The sequence below is a fragment of the Phocoena phocoena genome, chromosome 5 (assembly GCF_963924675.1).
Source record: "Phocoena phocoena chromosome 5, mPhoPho1.1, whole genome shotgun sequence".
Classification (NCBI taxonomy): Eukaryota; Metazoa; Chordata; class Mammalia; order Artiodactyla; family Phocoenidae; genus Phocoena; species Phocoena phocoena.
In genome coordinates this window covers 34,089,855-34,096,361 of record NC_089223.1, presented here as the reverse complement: position 1 = coordinate 34,096,361, position 6,507 = coordinate 34,089,855, and positions in this window count along the sequence as shown.

Here is a 6,507-nt window from a genome sequence, read left to right as displayed (position 1 = left end):
AAAGTCCTTGACTTTGTTTTATGGCTGAACTATTATTAGTTTGTCTTGTTTGACTGCTTTCCTTTGTTTCTGCATTTTCTCACTTCTCTGATTAAATTTGCTCTTTGGAACTTGGGGAAGGCCTAGGAGGCTAAAGGTTTTCTGCAAAGAAGAGGCGAGGGATATGGCTTGGTGCGGGGGGAGGGTGTCTGTCCCTGGGAAGACTCTGCTGGTCCTCTCAGTTTTACTACTGAATCAGTCTCAGGGAATAGTTTTTAAATTTTCCCAGGTGATTCTGAACCTCACACAGATTTGGGAACCACATGTCATACACTGTGGCAACTTTCCCTCCAGGAGCACCTTCCAGGTGTCCACACAAGTATAATGGAGGACCATCAAGAGGTTCCAGATCTCATTTAGATAGAACTTCTACTCTCAACACATACTGTACCCTTTCTTCTTCATCCTGCCTACGTCCGCTTTGCTTAGGGCTGCCTGAGACTTTATTATAATGATCCCACAACTGCCTGAACAGATTATAGGAAGGAGGATGCAGGAACAACAGAACATACATCCACAAGGAGTATCAAAAACAAACAGAAGGGCTTCCCTGGTGGCGCAGTGGTTGAGAGTCTGCCTGCCGATGCAGGGGACACAGGTTCTTGCCCCAGTCCGGGAGGATCCCACGTGCCACAGAGTGGCTGGGCCCATGAGCCATGGCCGCTGAGCCTGCGTGTCCGGAGCCTGTGCTCCACAACGGGAGAGGCCACAACAGTGAGAGGCCCACGTACCGAAAAAAAACAACAAACAAACAGAAAAATAGAAATATTTTTTATCATGTGGATCAGGTACTTTGCAAATATATTCTATTTAATCCTCACAACAATAAAGAGGTCACCTATTATCATCCACCTGATTAAACTCTGGGGCAAGAGATATTCAATACATCACAGAGTTAAACAGCTATTTGAGTTGTAAAACTAGAAAACAGACCCAGGCAGTCTGAATTCACATGCTTAACCACAAAGCTCTAGCTCCACAAAACAGGACATTTTGTGTTTGATGTGAGCTGGAGGAACAAAGAGAGTCACCATGTTTCCCATGAAGCATGCAGAAGCAGAAGGACTGGGGCTGGGGCATCTTCAAAAATCGCGGAAACAAGATGCGGGAGGGAGTATCAGACCCCCTGATGAGCCCCTCTTCCAAATCTCAGTCTGGCAAGTGGCAGTGCAGATCTGCTGCCATTTGTCAAGGACATTTTTTAAAAACCCTTAGAATATGGAATGACCTCTGGTGCCATTAGACTAATGTACAACAGGACGCTTCCAGTGTCTCTGTTTCCAGGGAATCACTGCAAGTGGATGGACCTGAGTAGCAATAAATACCAGCCAACCCTCAGCAGATGTGATTTCAGAGCCTTCTCTCTGAAGACACTGTGTGCCTGTGGAGAGCGCTCTGCTGCTTCTGTCGAGCCCTCTTACCACTGAATGGACAGTAAGCAACATAATAATTCATTACAAGCAGATACCTGAGGAAGACACTCAAGTGATTCTTTAGGCTCGGTAGGAGGGAATGGATTTATCTAGGAAGATAAAGTGATTCTATTTGAAAAATGTGTGTCAGACCAGTCCCAATTAGGGATTGGGTAAAAATTCAACTGACCAAAGGACTTGTGAAAATATGACATTGAAGATGTGATGGTTTATTAAATTGAAATGCACTATATTTGTGCTGCCTTTTATGTGCTGTAACTCCTTTCCTTCTATGTTCAAACAATAGTGTTAAAACAAATCTTGACTAGAATTTCTGTAGCCCTTGTGCCAGAAATACTTATCTCACAAAAGGCCAGGGTTATTCATGGACATCATGATTCTTTTTATTACCACTTCCATTCCAAAACACAGGAAAATTCCTTATTAAACATCGCAGGACACAGATACCCTTTCCTTGGAACGCAAAGCACAGAGTAGCAGAGGAGAGCTTCATGAGAGGGGATGGAAAGGGGAAAACTTTCTGTAACTTTCCCTAATGAACTGCAATATCTGAGAGGCAGACAGGTGCACCACATTACCAGATGAAAATGGTAGTTAATCATCAATACACCTGATGCAAAATACTATTTTTGCCATTTTTACAGTGTCACAGTCCAGTCCACGGAGAATCATGCTCCACAGTCTCAATTAACAAGTAAAAAGCTTTTCTTACCGATATCTTTTATAACTCCAATACATAATTATGCTAAAAGTACCCCCTTTCCATCAAAAATGAGGAAGAGAAGAAACAAAAAGTTGAAAGGGAACAGAGTACCTTATCCTGCCACACAACAGAGTAAAGTAGCAGCAACCTATAGTCTCACAAGGTGTCACAGCCCTTCAATTGTTCAAGGATTACCAAATGTCCCTTGATGAGGAATTTTCTTCTGGACCCAAGTCCCTCACAACCAAAATGTCTGCTGCACCACCCTCTGCAGATCAGGTCACCACTCAGCTTGCCGGGGTTTGGGTCCAGCCGTTATTCTATGTTGACAGGACCAGGAATCTCCCACTCCCTCTGCTCTTTCAGTAATAACCTCTGCCCTTTCCAATAGGCATGATGAGGTCAGAAATGCCACCCTCTTTAGGACAACTTAGCTGTTTAAGGTTGAGCTGCACACGATTGACAGAAGCCCATGGAAGATGGGGTCTCCTTGACTGCTTGCTGAGGCTTTCCCCTGTCGTGGCTCTCCCCCCTGAGCCTCCCAAAAATGAGGATGAGCTGAAGAATCATGGCCCAAGTTTCATTCCAGCTCAAGGGGCAAATTCCTAACCTCCAGCTGCTGGCTGGCAGCCCGTGTATTCTTCGGTTTAAGCTCATTACCACAAGATAGGCATAACTAAATGACTTAGGGCTTCCTGACACCACCTCCGGGTAATGATTGGCTGCTGAGATGGAGGGTGTGTTGGGGGAAGGAAGCTGTCTTCAAACTTCAAAGGTTAGACCCTAGAATCTTTGTTTTACCTAAATAGATCCAAGTTAATAACTAGTTCCAACAGGAATCCAGATGTCATTTCTTTTTATGATGAGCAATGGTTCATTATTTTAGCCAAAAATATTCTCTATAATAAACCAAATTATTTATTTAAACAAAATACTATACTAATAATAAGAATGTGGAGCAGTTGTTCCTCAAATTTCTATATTTCCAAAGGTTTATACTATATCATTTCCTGGGAAAATAGTCGTTCTCTTTAAAATGTACTCCCTCTCTCTTTGTTTCTCTATCCTTGAGGAAAAATAAGCTTGAGTGCAATTAATCACAAGAATTTAGCAGGTCCCCAGTTTAGTTTTACCAAAATCACTGGCTGGGAAAACTGACAGCATTTTGAATGCATGTATCAAAGTTTATTTTGTTCTTGGCACCTTGTGTAGAATACACAAGAATGTATTCTAATAAGTCAAAACATAATATTAAAAACTTAGTGCTTACATTTCCTTATTTTGCAAGCTTATAAAACAAAGCAAACTAAATTTAAGCCCTACTTTAGCACACTTTATATCATGAAGCCTTTTCCTGATTTCTTCTCCACCCTGGCAAAATACTCATGAGTATACGTTCAAACAAGTCTAATTAAATTGCTTGACCTTTATTTGCTCTTAAGACAAAAAAGTATCTGGTTTTTTAGTACTTGACAGTCCTCCCTACTGATTTCAATCCTCTTAGGTATATTTCTCAACAAAAAATACTTTTTATTCCACTTTCTCATCAGTTTTTCTGCTTTTCTTCAGGCTGTTACTTTTCTTGGTTCACACCAAGAATTTAATTGTTAGTAGAAGATGCACCAAAGGCTAATTACAACAACTTTGCTGGTAAAGGCTAGCCAGTTCATCACACCTTGCCTACTGGGAGGTTATGTAGACATATCTCAAAATCTGACTCATCTTTGATGCTTTCCTGACTTTTTTTAAATGAATCATGGCACACCATTTCCTCACCTATGCTCTCTTTCTTATGTAGTTGCATAACTGGACAAACTACACTTACCCAAGCCTGGGAGACACAAATGGGGTTAATTAACATCAATAAATAGTTCTCAAAAGCAAAATATCAGGTTTCCTTTCACCACTCTAAAATGGTACTTATTAGTAGCGTGACCAACCTTCCCAGTTTGCCTGTAACTATCCCAATTTTAGCACTGAAATGTCCTTGTTCTGATTAATCCTTCAGTCCAGGGCAACCTGCAACACAAATGAATAGATGTTCTAAACTTGGTAACAACGTGACATGAGAAAATGTCTACTTAATAGTGTTTTCTTGGATCCATGACTTTGTCATAAGCTTAGAATAATCTAAAATCCATAACAAACTATCTATGCTTTATCTCCCAACACCAAACCTAACTTGTCTCATATAGAAAGTATTAGGCCTTATCAAAAGTAGTTATATCTGCTTAAAAAGTGAATCCCCAGACCTGAAACACAGGGATCTTAACTCTGGATTTGCCTCCACTTCAGAAAGCAAAGAGCTACTTGACTGTAATCACTTTTTGTGGATTATTACTCCATAATGGTAAATTCCTTGAAAAGTAGGGATCATTTTTCTTTCAATATGAAATATTTCAAACATACAGACAATAATAATCACCTGTGTACCCACAACTTATGTTTTTAAAATATTACATTAATGATATTAACATTTAATTATATATAACTACAACCTTTATTTCAGATCTTTTTAAAATACTTAATATTACAAATATGGTTATAGTTAGTCCACTTTCCTCATTTCGTTTCCCTCCTCTTTCTAAGAATAAGGACAGGTCTGAAGTCAATGTCTCCTTCTCTTGTATGTTTTAGATTTTTGCCACACATGCATACACTTGTCACAATAAGTGACATGTTCTCTTATGTCTTATACTTAATTGTACCCTCACATCTTACTCATAGTAACTCTGAAAATTCTTTAGTCAAATTGAATTGAATTCACTACCTAAATCTATGAGAGGGAAAAACAATAAATTCCCTACTTTCAACAGGTCAAGCTAAAATTTAAATAGTCTAAGAATAAAATATTAAACTGAAATCAAGAAAATTACTTTCTGAATAGTCTTGCTTAGATGTTAGTCCCATATTCCTTCAAGTTACTCAGAAACAAAATGGTTTTGTACTATTTCCATAGAGTTTCCATTCTCTTATCATACTATAATCCTCACTTTCTCTAACTCCGTAAAAATTCTGCCTACCTCCATATAAAGAGTAATTTACATATTTAAATTTTGAAAAACATCTCCTCCTAAACAAAAATCACCATCATGAGTTCCACATTAATATTAATACTTTCCAAAGTCAGAATATAATTCAATTAAAAAATGTATGCTCTTCTACTTATCATTGCTTTTTTCCAAAACCGTATTATCTGTCAGCATTAGTGACACCTACCACCCAAATTTTGCCCAGGTTCTATAAATTTATCTAGTGAATGTAACAAATGAATGCACAACGAATAATCTGTAAGGGGGGAAAAAAAGGAAAATGCTTTGTCTTAATTGATTGAGCACAACTTTGTCTAACACAATGATGATTTATGGTTCTGCCAATCCATTCTTATACCTTTCACGGAAACTACAATAAAAGTTTCAAAGACCTTTTACAATTTGCACCCTAGCAAAAACCAGTTCACACTGTAAATGTTGCCTCATGACCTGGAGCTTCAAAATGTGGTCCATTGACCAGGAACATTGGTGTCACCTGGTACTTGTTAGAAAGGCAGAATCTGGGTCCCACCCCAGACCCCTCCTGGATCAGAATCTACATTTTGCTGTTGTTTTTTTACATCTTTATTGGAGTATAATTGCTTTACAATGGTGTGTTAGTTTCTTCTTTATAACAAAGTGAATCAGTTATACATATACATACGTTCCCATATTTCTTCCCTCTTGCGTCTCCCTCCCTCCCACCCTCTCTATCCCACCCCTCTAGGTGGTCACAAAGCACTGAGCTGATCTCCCTGTGCTATGCGGCTGCTTCCCACTAGCTATCTATCTTATGCTTGGTAGTGTATATATGTCCATGCCTCTCTCTTGCTTTGTTACAGCTTACCCTTCCCCCTCCCCATATCCTCAAGTCCATTCTCTAGTAGGTCTGTGTCTTTATTCCTGTCTTACCCCTAGGTTCCTCGTGACATTTTTTTTCTTAAATTCCATATATATGTGTTAGCATACAGTATTTGTCTTTCTCTTTCTGACTTACTTCACTCTGTATGACAGACTCTAGGTCTATCCAGAATCTACATCTTAATCGTACAACCTAATATTGTAGCTTCTTGGTCCATGTGTGTGTAAGTTGTACCTCCATCCAAATTAGTTGAAGTGTCTTTTACAAAAGCAGACACAAAGCCTTGTGCTTATGAGTGGCTGGTCTGTATAGTATGCCTAACAGCGTTTAACAAACAGTGGTGTTGCATTGAGAATCAAGTCAATAGTCAAATTTGATTTTGAAACAGACACTGCATGCTCTTCTCCCTCACATTATTTCAACAGTCACTTAAGATAA